Source organism: Rattus norvegicus, chromosome 4 (genome assembly GCF_021556685.1).
Source record: "Rattus norvegicus strain SHRSP/BbbUtx chromosome 4, alternate assembly SHRSP_T2T, whole genome shotgun sequence".
In the NCBI taxonomy this organism is placed as follows: domain Eukaryota; kingdom Metazoa; phylum Chordata; class Mammalia; order Rodentia; family Muridae; genus Rattus; species Rattus norvegicus.
This window is the reverse complement of record NC_141537.1, coordinates 30,040,001-30,059,658: the sequence shown is the minus strand read 5'-3', so window position 1 is coordinate 30,059,658 and position 19,658 is coordinate 30,040,001. Positions and strand designations below refer to the sequence as shown.

At 43.6% G+C, this 19,658-nt stretch overlaps 1 protein-coding gene across 6 annotated transcripts in view; it reads right to left on the bottom strand.

The window, feature by feature from the left end:
* Window positions 1-281: 281 nt before the first annotated feature.
* Cdk14 (cyclin-dependent kinase 14) overlaps window positions 282-19,658 on the bottom strand; it is a 582,117-nt gene continuing 562,740 nt past the window's right edge. For 4 of the 6 annotated variants that reach the window (XM_087657963.1, XM_087657960.1, XM_087657962.1 and 1 more), the window contains one exon: window positions 286-3,644. The gene's annotated coding sequence lies outside the window, so the exon portion shown is untranslated. 6 annotated transcript variants of the gene reach the window in all.

Below are 19,658 nucleotides of genomic sequence, written 5' to 3'. Positions count from 1 at the left end.
GCATGGGGCAGCAGGATGCCCTGTAGCTCACAGCTTTGGCTCATAGGACCCCTTTGCTTCTACCAGGTTTGACACGCCAAAGAAAGAAAGGGAGTGACTTCTAAGATTTCTGGAACCCTCCAGAAGCACCACTTGGCCCCACTTATTGTGCATCTGGTCTCTTGCTTCATTCACTCTTTCAGAAGGGCTTTGCTGAGTCTTAAGCTACCTTTTATTTATTTATTTTTTTTTGAACGCAGCACACGGTTTTATTGGACGCACATGACTATGTACCAAGATGATATATGCAGATTCGGCTATACTTTATTCCATATCATGTTACAGAAAACAACAATGGCAGCTGACAAACCATTACATCCTTCGTAGTACAGACAAATTACAATTGGCAACACGTATGCAACATGTAGTATTCCATTCTCCTGGCTATGTGCTGTGCTGAAGCACGATGAGTCTCTGCGGTTCTAACCCCATTAAAAGGTACACATCTCAGCGCATTGTATAAACCCGTGGGGGAGGAGGGGAGGAAGAAAAAGAAACAAGAAAAAACCGAAAGCCCACTTACAAAACAAAGATTTTTTTTTCCCTTTTAAATGTGCCTCTAATTTATGCTGCTGTGAAAGGGGGCAGTGAGACTAGGAACTTGCTTACTTCATTTGAGATTTAAGAGTTTTCAGTCTGGTATACGAGGAAACCGTATGGTAGCCTTCAGTTTCCTCTGTCTATAAGCCAGCAACGGAGAAGGAAGTTATGCACAATTATGCAGCATATTTCTATGTAGAGGGGCAGGCAATGGTCTACCCCAGTATGTACAGCCTAAACATCTTCTTACAGAACAAAAGATTACAAACCCAGCGATATTCACAGATGAGTGTCTGCTACGGATGCATACATAGAGTACTGATTACGGTGGGTGTCACACACACTGAGGAGAGGGTACCAAGAGGCCCTGGTTTCCCACAGTCCCACTGACTCCCTTGGAAACCTTTAGTCACTCGAGAGCTAGAAACAGGTGTTCATCCTTGCATGGTGGGCAGATAGCTGCCCCTGCCTCATACTTCTAATTTTACAGCAAACACATTTTCCTGTCCTATGTAGTGTTGTATTTCTTAATTAATTAAACGGTTCCCCTTAAGAAGATGGAAACTAAGTCCCATGCTTCCTTTCCAAATACTGTGTGCAGTGAGGTTGCTTTGATACAATTGCTGTGCCAAGGTATTGGTGCTATTCTTAGCAGCTGTCCAAACTCAAGCTTCATAGAAAAATAATCTCACCAAACATTCCAGTGCTCTCTCAACGGTACAAGGACGTGGTAACGAACAAAGTCTGCACTGATTTTCATGACGCCCTTAGAGAGGCAAGGAGAGTAAAGCCAGGGAAGGGGGCTGTGACCATGTTGGGTGGAGGGGGAGGGTCAGACACTTTGGATTTCCTTCCTTGATGACAAGGACAGGAAACTGAAACCCTTTAAACCTGAGAGGCGTGCCTGTCGAAAGGCAGACCCCACACCGAGCAGTGTTATGTCTTACTTCCCAGGAGAAGCTGTCTAGACAAGGGCCTGGACCTCTAGCTGCCTTTATGTTCTTATTGAAACCTTTCGACATTAGTATGGAGCTCCTGACTTACACTTAGTGAAATCCAAACACAACCTCTTCCCTGCCCCCAGATGAATGGACGATTCAAATCACAGGGGAGGCTGTTCTTAATTACACATAAAGTTTTCTCCCCACTTAAAGAACTCCCAATTTAACTATACTTTAAATCAAAATCCCTGCAAAGACTTCCCGTGGAAGGAATGTACAAAAGAGGAACGAGAAAGGATTCCCAGGTAGTGAAGAGTAAACACTGTCACCTTGGGTGTCCTTTGCTTTCTTTCAAACCATTCTGAAAGGAGTTCCTTGTTTAGCGTTTGTGACATCACACTGAGTGACCCCTCTGATAGGCTGGGGGATCAGTTACACCTCTTACTCAGACCCGATGCCTTTGAAAGTTTAATCTACTTCCTGGAACCTCGATCTACTTCCCAGGATGCACTGGATTTGACTACAAGGAAGCTTCTTCCCCATTGGAGAATCAGAAAACCCTTGTGAAACTGCATTGTGATTTTTAGTCCTGATCCTAAAATTGTGTGCAACGTTTCCAGCTTGTAGCTTCTCCTCTTTCTTGGGAAGAATAAAACACAGACCACTGTACACAGATGCATTGCATTTCCATGGGGATTTGTGTCAGGAGGAGCAAAGGGCATACTTCACATGAAGCTGCCTACCTGCTCCTTGGGCCCGCTTTCCTGGGATTCAGCAGTGAGGCTGCCTGTGGTAGTAGCGGGCACTGGGCAGCTGCCTCAGACCAATGGTCAATGTATGCTAGGGCATCCCTCTCTCCCAGTGGCACAGACTTGCCCTAAACGTGCAAGGTCCCAGAGGTCCTTAAAACAAGGGCCTTGCTTTGCCATTTTTATTCTTTAAGCAAAACTCCTGCATTGCTTATAAGATCTGCCTTTGAACAGTTGCTACTGAAGACTCGTTTAAAGTCCATATCCGGTGATGCCTTCTGGATAGCTTGGAATGTTTCTGAACAATCAAAGGTCCTTCGCCATAAGCAAGCAAATTTTTAACTCTGGATAATTTTTAAATTTGATTTTTAAGCTTTAATCAGCCAAGACTGCTTTCGGGACCTATCCTGACAGACTCTTTTTTTTCTTTGCACCCAAGTTTTAAGAATGCTATTCCTTACTATTTTCTCCAGTTAAAAAAATACAGAGTATAACAGTTTAATAATACAGAGTTGATGGAAAAAAGGAAGATGTTGACAAGACCCAGAACACATGTAAAAAGTTGCCTTGCTTTCTACAGGCTTAAAAAAATAATAATTATCAACCTTCATTCACCCTGTCTTTGTTTTCGGTACTTGTCTCTCTACCTAAGACCTGCTCAGAAACAGTCATGCTATTGAAATGTTAAGTGGATTTTGGTCTCCTATGTGCTCATTTCCAAGGATAAAAGAAAAGAAAAAAAAAAACCTCACGTTTCCAAACGTCCTCCAAGGCAAGCGACAGGTAGGGCCCTGCTGCCTGGGAACATGCTGTCTAGTCCGTCAGAAAACATGGGGTTTGTTTTAGCAGAAAGAATGTCCTTCCTGGTGGTTGCAGAATGCACTCCGCTCTCGGGGAAAACACACGCACTGTTTCCTGCCACCGTGTGGCTTTCAAGTGCAGACACGATGGAGGAAATGTGGACAGCAAATGTGCTGTCTTCATGTATTTAAGACGAGGCTGCTGAAAGCAGGAAAACCCTTCACAAGAGACACTGTGTGGCAGGGGGAAATCAAACGGAATCAGACACAAAAGACCGAAAGGGATACATGCCACGTATCAGTAAGCGAAGCTTAATCTTCACGTACGTTCTTGGAAATCACAAGGTATCCAAATGCGTGCAAGGTTTTAAATGAACTGCAGAGGAAACGGGGTCTTCCAGCTTCAGTTTTCCTGTCAGTGAAATCCACTGCAGGGAGCAGAAGAGAACCGATCCAGGGATCCCTTGCACGGGTGACCACTTTATTAGTGGTATTTATTTATTTATTTATGTATTTATTTATTTATTTATTTTTCTTCTTCCTCTTTTTCTTCCCAGAATGATGACGACTTAATCCTGGAAGGAGGAAAAGAGAATTCTGTTACATTAAGGAAAAAGAAAAAACAAAACCTTCCATCGTTCATTTTCTTAAAGACTACTTGAGACACTAAAATCGGTCAGGCCACACTGAGCCCACCGCTGTTCTCCGAAGGACACCAAGCACACACACTTGAGGTGGAACAATCTCCTTTATGGAGACATTTCTTAAATATGATAAACAAATGTCCTGACTATTTTCTTCCCTGGAAACACAGTAATTTCACGAATGTAAATGGGTTGAATTTCTCACATCCAGCTAAATTCCTCTCCTAAACTATTAGAGGCAATGCTGGCCCTAATTAAGTGTCTGGAACACCGTACAAACCATAAGAAGGACAGATCATCATGTTTGTTCTTATGCACATGAATGAGAAAAATGGATCCCACCTCTGCTTTAAAGACCCCAGCCATACAATTCCCTGGTTGCCTATTGTCAGTTATATTAGATTTATCAGCATGAAATCTGGCCGGTGTGAGCTGGACGGGCATTCCCTTCCCAACATTCTCCACAAGCCTTCATGGTTCCAAAGACATCAGCTTGATAAGGAGAACCCATTGCAGGCAAGAGGTTCAGTGAGAATGAAGGAATCTTCATACTGTTTTTAAGCTCTTAGTTCATCTTTGTTGAACCTCTGGGTAGGAAAGAGAATGCCTGGTTTGGAACAGTGTGGAACTCCCAAGCTCAGGTCCCACACAGTTCAAGGAGTAGACCATCCTTTTCACTCCATACCAGAACCCATTCATCAGGAATAGGACTGTGGGCCTCATCACTGCCCACCTAGGCCTGCCTGCCATCACCTACAACATCTTGTCATCCAGCTGGACACAGATTTGACCCTTTCAAAGACTGCACATGGGCTGCAGCCCAAGGGCATTCAATGCCTGAACCAAGACAGCAAACATCTGACTCTTACTCTTCAGACACATTAGAACAACGACATCCTTACCCTCTCGTCTCTATTTACTCTGATGAATTTTCAGAATTTTAACCTCATCTTCACTTTATGGAGGTGAAAATCGTGTAAAAAAACAGCCAATCATTTCAGAGTGTATAATTTGGGGGTTCTTAGTTCATTCACAATTCTGTACAGCCATCCTCCCTATGTAATTTCAAAATGTATCATCACTTTCAAAGGAGTCTCGGTGCCACTCACAGCAGTCATTCTCATGGTCCCTTGCCCTACGCTATGGCTAACACCAACAATCTTTCTGTCTCTATGTAGTCACCTATCTTGAATAGTTCATCTAAGAGGAAATCATATACAGGAAACTGTATGGTGTGTAACCTGTTGCACTGGGAAGCTCTCGGCTAGCATGACAGTTTTGAGGTTCACCATACTGCAATATACATCAGTACTTCATTTACTGTATAAAATGCCCAGGTAATGTCTCACTATACCTACATGTTATGGTCCCTATCTATCTGCCAGTTAACTTGAGTACTGCCCCACAGCTGCTGTAAATAAAGTCACCGTCAACACAGAGGCGGTGAGGGTTGCTCCAATTCCTGATTTGAATTCTTTTGGTTGTACACCCACAGATGTAATTCTGAGGACAAAAGGGAATTCTACTTTTAAAGTTCTTCCTCGCTTGCAATGAAGAAGTGCTCCAGTTTCACCATACCCTTGCCAACACTTTCTTTCTTTGTTTCTCTAGCTATAGTTATTCTCCTGTGGTGAACTGACTTACTTTTATTGATTTACCTTTCCTTAATAGCTAGTGGCATTGCACACCCTTTTCTGAGCTTGGCTGCCACATGGAAATCTTCTTTCAGGGAGCTCAACATTAAAGTTCTTTCTTCGCCATGTTGTAGGCCATTCTGTCGTGGCTGCTCAGGTGTAGATCTTTATGTATTTTGGACATTAATTTCTCACTATGCAACTCAACAGTAGCATCTAGGATGGATTGCCAGTGACTGCCTCCTTTGGGTTTTCATCGAGTTCAATTCACATACTTTTATTTCCTTGCTTTTACTTTTGGTATCACATTTGAAAATGCATGGTGAAATCCAAGGTTATATGTGGGACAATGAAAGACACCCGGGTACCCGGTTGAGGAGGTTTAAACCCTGGAGACCCTGAAAGGGACGGCAGGTGCTTCGCCTGACTCCCAGGAAACCAGGTTGGACACTGGCCTGCAGCCCTCCATAGATTTGTGACCATCAGTTATGGAAGGGCAACACCCCAAGTAGGGGCAGCATCCAGTGGTGTGGGGTAAGAGTGGTCAAACTTCCCCTCATCCTGCCTCCCAGAGCTGCCTGAGCCATGTAGCGGAGCATACAAGGGACCCCATTAATCCAACAGTTATAAAGATTCCATCCTGTATTTTCTTCTATGATTTCCAGTAGCTCAGCTTTTCATTCACTTTCTGTGCTTTGAGTATGGCATGGGGTAGTGCTCACCTTCCATTCTTGAGGGCTCTCTGCCATCTGACTGGATGGGGCGTAAGCCAATGCTGCCTTCTATCACGTCTCTGGCGAGGTCTTGGTATAGATAGATATACTACACAAACCTGTTGCTACCTCCAAATCCTAATTCATCCACTGTTATTTCAAATGTTTGCTGCTCAGTGTAGCATTCTCTATCCACAGGAATCTACCCTTTACCACTGCCCAGAGACACTATTATTAAGTCTCTTCTAAAAGAAGTCACTATGGTAGCACAGACCTGGAATAACCCCAAAGCCTCACCCTACCTCTTTCTTCCAGAGAAATAAAGAAAGTGGTCTTTCTGCCATCTGCATGGAGGAGAACACATTCTGAGCTATGCTTGAAAATCCTTTCTGAAGTTCCTGAGATGAAGCAGAGACTTGTTCCCACAGTATGTCAAGGATACATTCTATTTCAAGCATCCTTGTCCAGTCCCTTTCTCACTACCAACTACCTCTATTATCCCATGAAGCTTAAGAAGAATGAGATTCCAACTCTTCTAGGGAGGCTACCCTCCTGCTGTTGCTTGCCTACACATGGAACCCTTATGACTCTCGAAATCAATCAGTCTGTGCTTGGTTCTTCTTCACATCACTTTAATCAACAGAGTGGTTGGGCCTGGTGCCCAAGCTGCCTTCCTGAAGCACTTAGTCCTTCTTGCTATATTTCATTTGGGGAAGCAAGTTAATGATTGCATGTGGCATAATTATATTACTGATTAAACCGACAGGTACCCAGAGCATGGCACTGGCATAGCTCAGGCACACAGGAAGTAGTCGATGAAGACAGGAAATGAAAAGGGAAGACCTGAAACCATGGGAGTGGGAGGGAATGACACAGTCATCAAAGCTAAACAGGTCTGTACCAATCAGCTACTTCAGTCATGGCACCCATTACTTGGCTTGGTAAAGAGAAGGCTATTGACAAACCCACCATCAGTCAAGAATGGTGGGTGGGACCTCTTCTTTGGTATGGGAAAACATATTTTTATGACATAATTTTATCTTCATAAAGGAATTATTTAATTTCCAATATACTTGACATCATGTAACAATAAATTATGTTGACACCATACATTGTACTATCCTCTTGAGTTAATTTAAGATGTTTTCTATATCCCGATACTATTTATTTGTCTTTGCCCTGTCCTGATGCTGACTGTAATCTATATGAGAATCACATGTGCCTAACTAAGGTCTAGAAAGATAAGACTAGGACGTGGCCGACTTTGATGGGAAGGGCCAATACACACTAGCGATAATCAGTCAGTAAATGGCGAATGCAGTGCTTATGGAGAGTCCATTACTTGGCTTTGGGTTCTGACATTTTGTGAGAGAATCAAAGGAGAAGAAAACAGGGGAGGAGCCAATGCCAGTATGCCTCCTAGCTCTGTGAGAGGACTCTGAACAGCTTATCTTTACACCATCTACCCTGCCAGACGCTTTTACAGAGCACGGGGTGCCTGTCCTCTCACCTTGGGCATCGTTAACTCCAGGTCTTACAGAAAGCACAGAAACGCAGTTTTAGAAATCGAAGTGCAATCAAGAACTTCATGGGTGGGGATTTAGATTGAAGGGATGAAGATATGCGATGTCAGGCAAGTTAAATCCAATGCAATGGGACTCTTCCTCTCACACCTGATTGTTTACCGTAATACACCACAGACACAACACAAATGAATACAAAGTATAAGCTGAACGCGGGCTGGCCCAGCTCCTCGCTGTCGGTTTGTAAATCCTAAGACAGGTGGGCACCATTTTGTAACTAGTTTTCAGTTTTCGCAATGCTCTTTTTTTTCCCCCTAAAATGAGGGATTTAAAGAAGAAATTGAATTCGATTGATAAAGTCCTTATTCAGAAGTATCTACATAGAGCTCCTCAGCTATAAATATTAATTAATTGGATCGCTGGTACCCATAATGCAACTTTGTTCTGACCCATGTGCCCTATGAACTAGATTTTTTTTTTTTTTTTGGATTCAATTTTCGTAAAACCAACTGTCAGCATCATGTGATGGAGGAGATGAGAAATGAAAATGAGGAGTCCCGCTGCGCAGGTGGGTGACCTGTGGGAGAGAGTCTGCCTGGTAGGATTTTTGCACCAACCATCAGACACAGACCAATTGATTAGATCATCTCGTACCCGCCACCAACTAGGCTCAAGAGACTAATTAGAGAGAGTACTGCCTGCGCGGGCACCCCATTGACACCTAATTTGCTCAGCCAAAGCCTTTGGGGAGAATGTATTATCTCGGCAGCTGCACTTCATGCATTTCTGATTTGAGGCACAAGCCATGAGTGCTTCCTCACTCTTTTGAGCAAGCTGAACGCAGAAGCCCTTAAGTGCTAAATGCAAGCAAACAGACTCAAATTAAAAACAGGCCGGGCTCTTTCTAATTCCCTCTGTGCTCTCTGATAAATCTTTGTGTGTACATTCACACACCACCACACACATGCATGCCGCTTACATGCCGGAGGGAGGGCGGCACCGAGGACCCAGATCAGCGCCTTGCATGTGATCAGATGGCCTGTGTTGCATGCTGGCCTGTTTACCCTCACCAAGGTTTTCTGTTTATTTTTATGGTGGGTTTCCCCCAATCAGTCACCCTGTCTGCTCACTCCCCCTCCTTTAAAGTATTCTTTTCTCTACAGGAGATTTAAAAACACTCCCCTCTAAGCCTCTCTGGAGAAAAGTGATTGTTTTGGTTCAAAATTAAAACAACTGTATGTCTTTCTTCCATCACCTAAGTCATAGAGAGGATATTATCAGGTTGTAGGTGTGGTTGAGGGATGATTGGCTCACTTCTACTGCAGAGACTCTTGGAGAGGTCTTGACTTAACTGAGAAGACACTAACTTTTGAAGAAAGGAGTCCACCTCACGTAGCAAACCCAATATAGGATTTATAAAACAACTAGGTTCTTTTAAAAATGGAATGTCATAAACTGGGTGTGGTGATGCACGCCTTAATCCTAGAACTAGAGAGGCAGAGACAGGCAGATTTCTGAGTTTGAAACCAGCCTGGTCTACAGAGTGAGTTCCAGGAGCACTGGGGCTACACAGAGAAAACCTACCTTAAATTTATATGTGTGTGTGTGTGTGTGTGTGTGTGTGTGTGTGTGTGTGTGTGTGTGTGTGCGCGTATAATTTTATTTGTTTCAGAGTTAGAATAAAATTAATGTTAATTTCCCTCTTGGAGGGAGAGTTCCAAGTAGAGACACATGGCAGCACTTAAAGGTAAATATGTAATTAATTACATGCTTGGAAAATGGAAATAAAACAATCCAAGTGATTTGGAAAAGTTAGGGCAGCTTTGTGCCAACTCTAGAGGGTTCGGCAATGGGTTTCTGTGAAGGACAAAACAGAAACAAAACAGCAAAAGGGCACTTGCCTTGGGCAGTTCCTTTAGTGCACTCACAGGGTTTATGCCTTCCCACTCACTGATGGATGATCAATTTTCCTACATACTCTAGGAAATTACGAAAACTTGGAATTTTCTTTTGTTATGTTCACTGGCTTCCTAACTACTCAATGACTACTTTCCAAGAAACTGCTTCAGCTGCACGTCTTTCAAACCAGTATTTAAAATTGGACATACCTTGATTCCCCATTAGTAGAGTACCGTGGCTATCAGAATGTTCTTCTAAAAGTACTGAGGGAGTGGTTTGAAAATACTCAGAAGTTAGAGCCTTTACTAAAATGTATGACCATTTGCAAAACTTATTCTGGTTTTGTAGAAAATGAAGCTCAGAATATTTCTCCCGACTTTCATGTCTCCAAGACTTCACATAGAAATTGTGTAAGGCCAGCCACCAACTTATCTCTAAGGCCCTGTGTTACTTTTTTTTAAAGCACTAAGAAAAACGAAATAACTTCTTTATCTAATTCATCTTCAAGCATAGCTATTGCACAGACTTAAATGTGCAAATAGTACAGTAATTGCTAAATACCTCAGGGTAAGCACAGATATTTCATATATATATATGTGTGTGTGTGTGTGTGTGTGTGTATACATGTGTGTGTATACACATATATAGATAGATACAAGTAGTGTGTGTATATATATATGTAAACATGTGTATACATAATACATACATTCTCATTTATGTGCATGTACATACCACACAATCTGAACATTTTTTAATCAATGCTGTGTCCGATTCAGAGAACCTGCTGACAGTTTAATTTACTGTCCTTTTAACTGAGTGCATATTGTGACTTCACTGGAAGTACAGGTTTTCTTTTAGGACATCTGAACTCAGTGTTTTCCATGTTTCCCTAGCCCTGTACCGACTCATTAGAGGGTAGGAAAGGGAGTGTAAAACGGATACATGTAGAGACTTAGTTAAGCCTAGTTCTGTAACTCACTTCTGGTTTATGATAATCATGCTTCCTCCCTCCAGAAGAGAACACATCTTTGAGACCAGCAAGATACTGGTAATTAAAACGAATACGGGGGGTGGGGGGGGGGCGAGCTCTGTTTTAAGCTTACCAGAAGGCCTGTCATTCAAAACAGCCCCAATCCTTTAAGTTGAAAGCTGTTTGGTAACATCCATATGGACGCACCACTCACTAACTGTAGCAACTCTACACGTTTTGAGCTTTTGTGCCAGACTGGTGATTTTAATTAGAAAAAACTCCGGGCAAAGCTGTAAGTCTGACATCTCAGAAACAAAGCGTTTTTCAGCTGAGGAGAAGGGTTTAACATAACATTTTAATACTCGTCATTAGTAACAGACACTTATTGAAGTCCTCATGAAAGGCCGGGCATTACATGATGCAGGAGCAGTCTTGACTGAAAAAGATGGGGCTGTTTACTAAGTTGAGTTTATGCAAATGTCAAACACTGGTCATAATTTAGACACAAATGGACAAAAGACTGACAGTTTTCAGAGTGCTGCCCACCTTAGGGAGTGCCAGGAGGACCCAGGGAGACTCTTGATGCAGTCCTCTCAGGACCAAGACAGAAATCAGGCATTTTATGTGCAAATTTATAGAAAATTAAATATTACACCAATACGTTAAGTTATAATTACATGTATGTAAAATGTAAAAAAACCCATGAGGTCTAAAATATCTCACTGAAACCATTTCAATAACAAAGCTATTAGGAAAGTCGTCACCAAGCTGGCTTATTCTTGCCCAGAGTTTCTTATTATTTGAAGCTTTTTTATTTGCTCAGCATACCTTTACAAGTGACTGGTTCCCAAGTGAGTGTAAGTTAATTAAACGGGATTCTGATGCCTCAACCCCCCCTTATACATTACAGGCTTATTAAGATATATTTAAATAAATTAAATGGAATTCAGCAGTGTGAGCATTTTCCACAACTTACAATGGTCGCATACACAAATCCCGTAAGGCTGCTTATAATATTTAGCAGACAAGCACAAAGGTTCACCTTCCGTTTTAATTAAAATATCTGAGAGAAGGTTTGACTCCATTCTGGGCAGACCCATTATTTTTTTAAAGTACTCATGCAGCACTATGGCCCAGAATGCTAGATGCTTACGGATTTGAATTTAGTATATAGGGTCACCTACAATTTTGCATCCACTTGACGAACTACTTTATTTAATAAAATTCACAAAGCTAAAAGTAATTTCTGCAGCACGCACAGATGACATAGAGTCACCTGGTAGAGAGTGATGTCAGTGTACCAGGCTCACGGGAAATTTCTAATTCTATGTTCGTGAAGTGCGAAGTAACACAGTCATGTGCAGAGTACATAAATACAGTTGCATTTCAGCCAAAGAGGCGCATGGCGCCGTATACACAACCCTTTCACTGGACTTGACTCCTTTCTGCTTTGCTTTGGCTACGGGCTCGGTCTTGGGCTGAACTGTTAATTGTACATTCGCCTGAACCCTCTGCCACTCTCTCCTTACCAGTGTTGGCGCTGAATCTTTATTTCAGGAGTCTTTTACTTGTAAACTGGGTTATTCTTTTGCACTTGCTGTGAGTGAACATTGTGTTGTCAAGTTAAGTCAATTTACAATGGTAAATTGAGAATAGGCCCCTAAACTTTTACTGTAGAATCTTCTTCAACAGTTGGAAACATGAACAGCCCATGATGCTGTCTATGCCCGTTCTCCAGAACACCCTCAGACACTGTCACAAAAACACTTCATAGCAATTCTTTTTTCCTAACCAGGAAGTGTCAGCAGAGAGGAAGGCTGGTCCCCCACTCTCGGATGTGGCTATTGCACAGTCAGCTGAGCTACCCATGACTGCGTCATGAAACGACTTGACAGTGGTAGCAGTGAACACTTCCTCTATCCAAGACTGATCACCGAACGCTGACACGCAGAAGTTTCAGCCAAGGACTGTGAAGTCCTCCAGCGTGCCCATGCTTCCCACCAAGTCACACGTCTCTGTGTTTAGGTGTTTGATTATCTTCATGTTATCATGCCATTAAATGATACGATGGTATGATAGTCACAATAAACTGTAAAGTATGCGATTTCAGAACAGACCCACACTACTGTGAGAAGCAAACACTAGCATTGTGTGCTCATGTGGCATTTTCTCCCATCCAAAATGTCCTACCATTTATTCTAATAAAAACATCTGAAAATAGGATCATGTCCTATGGAAGAAGAGGCTTCCCTAATTTAAATTTTTTAAGTCCTAATTCCTGTAGTCACCTGCTCCATGACTTGTGGAATACTGCCTGCAGGGAGCCTATCACAGGTTTAAAGGCTCACACCACTGACACCTTTACAGCAACGTGACAGATGGAGAGTCCCAGTTTGCCTAGCTAGAGGGGGATCCTGTGAGGTGAGCTTCTGTTTCAAAGCTGTGTCAGAGAATGAGTTGGGAACCCTGGCGAGAGCAACAGGGTTAACAATACATGGTGGCTTCCAAGGTTATTAGAAGAGAGACCATAAGGCTGGTGCTTTGCTACACAAACATGAGAAGCTGGTGTCTTCAGCTAAAGACACGAGCCACAAATGTGAGAGAGCCAAAGGGGGAACAAGTTCTGGGACAAGAAGACTGGACCCAGGCCAGGTAGCTTTCCTCAACTCCAGATGGAGCTGTGAGTCTTCATTCTTCTCCTTAGAAGAGACCCAGCCTTGATTCTGTCTTTGGAGCCGTCTCTTTTTACTGAGGTTTTAATGAGTCACATTCTGTTCCAGGCTGTTAAGTCGTGCTATTAACCTGCTCCTCATAACAGCTCCACAGATGGACTTTCCATAGACCCATTTACTGGAGTGCCTGTGCCCTGTGCTCCACAGTCAGTTAGGCCACCACCCTTAACTGACAAGAAACACAAGTTAGCACAGGTCATGAACTGGAGAACGAGTCTGCTGAGGGTGGGGCTAGGGGAGAGCCTCAGGAAACACTTACTAAGCATCTCTTTTTTTACGCATCCTTCCTCCCTCGACATTCCAAATGCTGGGACCACCATGCTTCCCATACATGCTTGCAGTATGTAAAGGGGAGGAAAATGCTAGGACTTGCTAATAAGGTAAGGCCCCAATTGTGATTTGAAACTACACACACGCTTGAACTAATATGGGAGAGTAGACGCCCACGTTTCTAGAAATGTTGCAAGATAGTTGTTAGGCAGCCTCCCTGGACATTAGCAATGGGAGTATTTTATGTTACAGGATACAGTCAAACAGGGCCAGGCAGGACTGGGTTACTCTTTGAGGACCGCCCAACAGAGCTGTATGGTACTTTATGAGCTCTAGAGTTTCACCAGGGCAGCTACTCCCAAGTCAAAATGGGATGTATAAGCGTTATTCTAGAACTTCTGACAAAATGAAGAAGAATTTTGAGTGAGAAGGCAAGTCCAGGGGATGCAGGGAAGGTGTAGTAGAAAAAGTGCTTGCTGTATAGATACTGGCCTGGATTGGATCTCAGTGAGTAGCTGCAACTGGCAAGCTCTGGGTTCAGTGTGAGGCCCTGCCTTAGTTACAGTGGAGCGGAGAGCAATGAATGAAAACAACTGCATGTGCATCCACACATGTGAACATGTACACACACACGTGTATATATGTGAACATGCATACACACATGGGGATGCCACACATACACCCATTAAGAAAATAACAAGGAAAGGAGGAAAAGGAACTCCAAACACAACATGTAGACAAGGGGAAATGGTTCATTTTGCCCAGTCAGTGACCTGGAAACAGCAAGTGGCTGATGTTGGAGGAAAGTGTTCGCATGTCAGCTTGTGGATGCAGATGGAGGCCAGGAATCCAAGAGGCTGACCAGCTTGGCAGAGTAGAAACTCTTAAATGAGTTGAGACGTTATGCTATGTGTAGTTAAGCAGTGCTTTGAGCAGGGGCATCTCATGTCCCAGCTCAGGGAAAGACATGTGCACCTCATACTTCTGAATGATTGAGATCTTGCCCAAATGGTCAGAGGCAGTCAATGTCCTCCTTAAGATATCACGAAATTGGAGAGCTCAGCTGCTTCTTCCAATGAATGACTACTACAGTTGCTAAGTACAGGGTTTTATAATATTAAATGCTGAAATGTTTTATTTTACCCATGAGGAATAGTCATTGTGAGGGATGAATGAAGACATAAGAATTAAGCTTCCTCCGAAGGACCATAATTTTTAAAACATAGCCCTTGGGGACAATTTGGAGAATTTCATACCCTGGGAAAGACGCATTAGGTGCTTGGTAAATAGCTTGTTCATTCCTGTCTTTACATAAAGTTAAAAGGAAGAAATGTAAGAATAGCACAGTCTTTATTGCTCTGCTGTCCGTTATAATTCAGACACGATCAGCTGTCTTTGATTAACACACAACCTCAGACGGACTTTCTAATTGCAGCATTTGGCGTTCTGAAATGCCACCAAACCCTTGAAAGAGCAACTGTACTAAATTAGAAAACATTGTCACATTGTCACTCATCTAGGCTCACTGTGGCTGCGCGTCTTCCACGAGAAGTTGCGGCTCATTAAAACTGTGGAGCCTGCGATGTCAGATGACTAAGACTTTCACGTTAACGCAGTTGGTTTCCTCCTGGTGTAAGGCCAACAGCTCAGTGGTTAGTGCCAGCGCCAAGAACAGCGGTCGCAGGCCTGGGGTCATTGTCTCCCTTCCACCAGCACAAAGCTGGAGAACGCGGTGAGAGGAGACAGTGCGTTCCAGGCTGGCGGGATTAAGGGACCCTTCCTGCTTTTACACTGTCCACTGCAGTAGACTGAAACAAAAGAGCCCGTATTCAGTGAATGGAGCTTCTGTGGCAGAAGCCATGCGGTGCCCCTCCCTCGCCTTGCCCCGAGTCAGCGCCCCACACAATGCAGCAGGGCAAGAATGTGACATTTTCTCTTTTACACCTGTGAGTGGGGAGCACATCCCAGAAAGATCTTATTTCCTCTTCACACAGATGCTAAAGAACAAAGCCGAGTCTTGTCTGGGCTCTGCTGTTTGTTTTCCAGTCTGCTGGCATTAAAACTGCACCCTAAGCACCTATCACGTCTCATGACTTCCTGCTAAGTCCCTTTCAAAAGCTCTGGCTGTTCAATACTGGGTGTCATTTGGAATTAAAGAAAAAGAACCTACTTGCTTGGTTGTTTCATGTTATCGCAGGGGGGATGGATCATCCCAGTTCCATTTGGAAATTATGATGAAATGGACAGCATATCGTATAAGGTCTATCGACTGGAAAGAGGATGCATCCAGTGAACTCCAGTGAGCCACGTTGGTTTCGTTCCTTTGGCAAATACTGGAGTCAGGTGCCGTGCATGAACTGTCACAGGGATGAACCTGGGCCTGAATTGCCTGCCGGCTCATAAATACTCTTTCATTTTTGAATTGCTAACCTCCCACAATTCAGCAGTACAGTCAATAGAATTCTCATAATTGATTTTTGAGTACCTTTGTCCAAACAGGATATAAAACTTGTGCATTTTGATTAATGTAATAAAACTAAATTGGTCTCGATCAGTACTTTCTTATCAAGAGCAATTCTAATAAGGTTGGTTTTTAGACTCTGCTGCATGTTGGGTAAAGTGTAAAGGAGGAGATGGTGGCTATTCCCTAGACCTTCCATTAGAGATGGCGACCGAAGTGAGATAAGGCATTAGTATTGTGTGTGTGTGTGGGGGGGGCGGTGGCGTTTCTCTGATCAATCAAATAAAGAAACAGATGCTTCAGAAACAACAGAAAGCATGCCTTTATATCAGAAGAACCTTCAGTGAAATTGTACAAATACTGACCCCGACAAAAGAGACAACAGTGGGTACTACCTGGAGGGCTATTATGCTAAGGGCATACCCATACCATAATAATCTCCTGACAATAAATCATTTGCTACTCATATCTAAGCCTATACGGATTAACCTCTAGTTATGAATTGCTTCCAAATTGAATGAATAAATATCCAAATGGTGAAGCCAGATTTTTGAATATCACCCCTCTTTGTATTCTCAAGAAAATGCCAGTGGGTGAGACGCTGATCAGTATACCTGCTAGCGATGAGTGCGGGACTCTGAGACCAAGCAGTCCTTCCCTTTCTCAGGAAAAGACAAATGGGAGGCCCGGATGAACACAGGACAAGTCTCTCCAGAAAGCAGCGTGTTTAGCTACACATGCAGAGTGTTTCATACAATTTCCAGTTGGCGCGTGGACTTCCTGCCTTCTGCCACTAGACCCTCAGACTGCGGAACAAGGATCTCAGTCAAGATGGCAGTGTGCTGGAGCAGCCCAACTCCTGCTAGGCATAAGTCTACCACAGTGCCAGAGAAATGCCACCCGTTATCAGGACATGAAGGAACAAAGAAGCAGTCTGGGGACACCTCCATTTAGTTATATATGGGAGTGAGAGCAATGGGGGGGGGGAGGGAGGGAGCGGCAGTGGGAGGGAGGGGAGGGTAAAATTTTAAAATCCCACCCTGAATGGCATATTTCCTTCTAGGGAGCTTCTGAATCATAGAATATCTTATCTAATGAAGGCGACAGGGGAACTATAGGGGCTGTATGGGTTCCTGTTCAGACCATCCCAAGGTACTTAGGAGGTAAGTGGAAAACATCTTTTCCCAAGGAAAAAACCTCTCACTTTTCTTCTTTATTAGCATTGGTGTCAGTGATGAAAGATAAGCTGAAATTAGTTCTAAAGCAGCCATTCTTACTAAATCTCATTAATCCCTTTACTTAGCAGGCTATATATTTTAGTTTCCCTTCTCTGTTTTTGTTTGTTTCTGGTAGGATCAACATTAGCCAAGAGCTTTTAGTTGTTCTGAATTTGGCCATCCACCTTCCTCACAGAGAGGACTGCAGACATAACTAATCTGAGTACCTGGGGGGAATGTGATGTGTCTCCAGGTCTCATGTCATGGCATCCTTTCAGGGTAGGTATACAAGTTGAATGGTGTTCCCATTCGCCCTCTGGACCAGCTCTGTTTCCATTAATACCAACGAGGGCTTCTTCTGGTCTTTACAGGTTCAAGTCTGATCCCGCCCATCTCAGCTGGTTTCTGTGGTCGCCCTTCAGTTCTGTCATGCCAGAGCTGTGGCATATCAGCATGTGGTGGGGAAGCCTCCTTACCTTCACTTCCTAGATAAACTGGATCTACATTTTAACCTATTCCTCTTAGGCGCAAGCATTATTTGTGCCTCCCTTATTAGGAGGCAGCTTCTTCTGGTTTCACGGCATCCCTCTGCAAGGTGACTCGGTAGTGTCAAGGCTCCAAGGACCTCAAACCCTCAGGAGTCAGGTAAGAAGGAGGAGAATGTGGAGTCACGTGTGAATCATGAGTTTTCAAACATTTCAATCAGCATATGGTTGCCATGGCAACCACACCTAACTGCTTTCCTACCTTACTCCTCCTGCTGATCTGCTTGCTGGCATGGATGTCCAGGGTAATTTGCACAGACTTGCTTCAGTTCCCTGGTCCACACAGTTTCTTAAAAAATTTATATCATCCCTTCCCATGAACATTAGACTAAGAGTTTAAGAATCGCAGCATAGGGAAGTTTCTGTGCAGTTTTCCCCAGTCAAAATGCAGCAAATCCATGGCTCGTTTGTCTTTCTTGAAACTTCATCTTTCCTTTTTCCTTCGAAACACTGACAGCCATTTCTGCATGCCCATTACCTGAACACCACTTCGTGACATTTTGAGGAAAGAACGATTCTAAAACGCAGATAGAGAACTCTTCAAATTTTCAGACATTAAACGCTTCTGCAGTTAAGCCAAAGTTAAGGAAGTTTAAGGGGAAAAAAATGGACTTTGCACAATGAATGTAAACTTTCTACCTCTTCCAAGTCTTCCTTTTAAATGATAAAGGAGGCTTTGTTTGTTTGTTTGTTTGTTTGTTTTTAATTAAGGGAATGTGAATGTCCTTTGGAAGGCCTGGTGCGGGGCGGAGGAGAACAGAATAGACAGAAAACTTGGCTCTGGTTTTCTCAGTGGCATGTGCAGCCTGACACCATGTTTCCATGTACTTGGATTGGGCCATGCTGAAGAAGCGTCAGGTGCCATACTTGGTCAAGAGGTCATCTACCACAGTGCTGATAGTGACACCAATTACCAGATACAAGAATTAGCACCAGGAACTGAGTAGAAGGCAGGCCAAAGAGCCTTCTGGATTGCTTATGTGGGGAGACTCCTACCTACCTTTGGTGTCCACAGGTAAGAGAGGCAGTCACTTAGGCTGCAGTTTGCTACCCTCTTCTGGCCTAAAGGTGAGTGGCTGATGTTTAGTGACACCTGAGACATAGCTCATGCCACTGGGATGCCTCCCCCCTCTTCTCCCTTCTTACTTTACAGAGAGCTGTTGGCTGTGCCTCTCCCCATGCCTGAACATGAGTTCGTTGATTGGCCTCCAGATTTGTCTTTCTTGGGAATCTTTCCTGATCTCTCTTGAGATCAAGGAAAATTAAAAAGGATGATTCCCTACTCATCTCTAGAGAACTATAATATCATCTCTAATGCTTGCTAGTAGTTCTGTCAATTGTGGGGGTAGGAGCGGGTCAAGTCCCGAATGATTGTGTAGTGTTTGACACAAGCACAGCCGTGTCAAGAACCTCAATGCCTCAGCCCAAAGAGAGTCACAAAGACTTCTCTGAGAGAGGCCTGGAGGGAGGGCAAAGCCTTCCATGGGGTTCTGAGTGTGAACACTGATATTGTGGAAATCTATGGCCATGGAAGCTTCTCTCTGCAGATCTTCACTGCTGAAGACTGCTTTCCATATCGAGATGAGCTGAACCTGCCACCTTATGCACCTCCATATGATAACCTTTCCTCTTTGTTTATCTCTGTAATAACCCAAGTCCGTGTTCAGGTGTATGTAAAACTCTTGTCTCCCTCTCCAACTGTACGCAGGAAACACTGAGCTTCAGGGGTACTCTGGTTTCTGATCAGATAGCCTTGCCCACCTAACTCCAGCCCTTCTGCCATGTATCCTTGTGCTTGTCTTTCTTTTTCTTAAATTTCCCTGACGCCCCAGTCAGATCGAATCCCTGGAAGCCATGCACTGGCCTGTCAGTCAGTAATAGCATCCAACAACGCTCAGATCTCTGCCTTCTGGTTTCTGGCATGCCTTCCCCAGATCTTCTGGAAATGAAACCACGGACATTGGCAGGACCATCTAACACA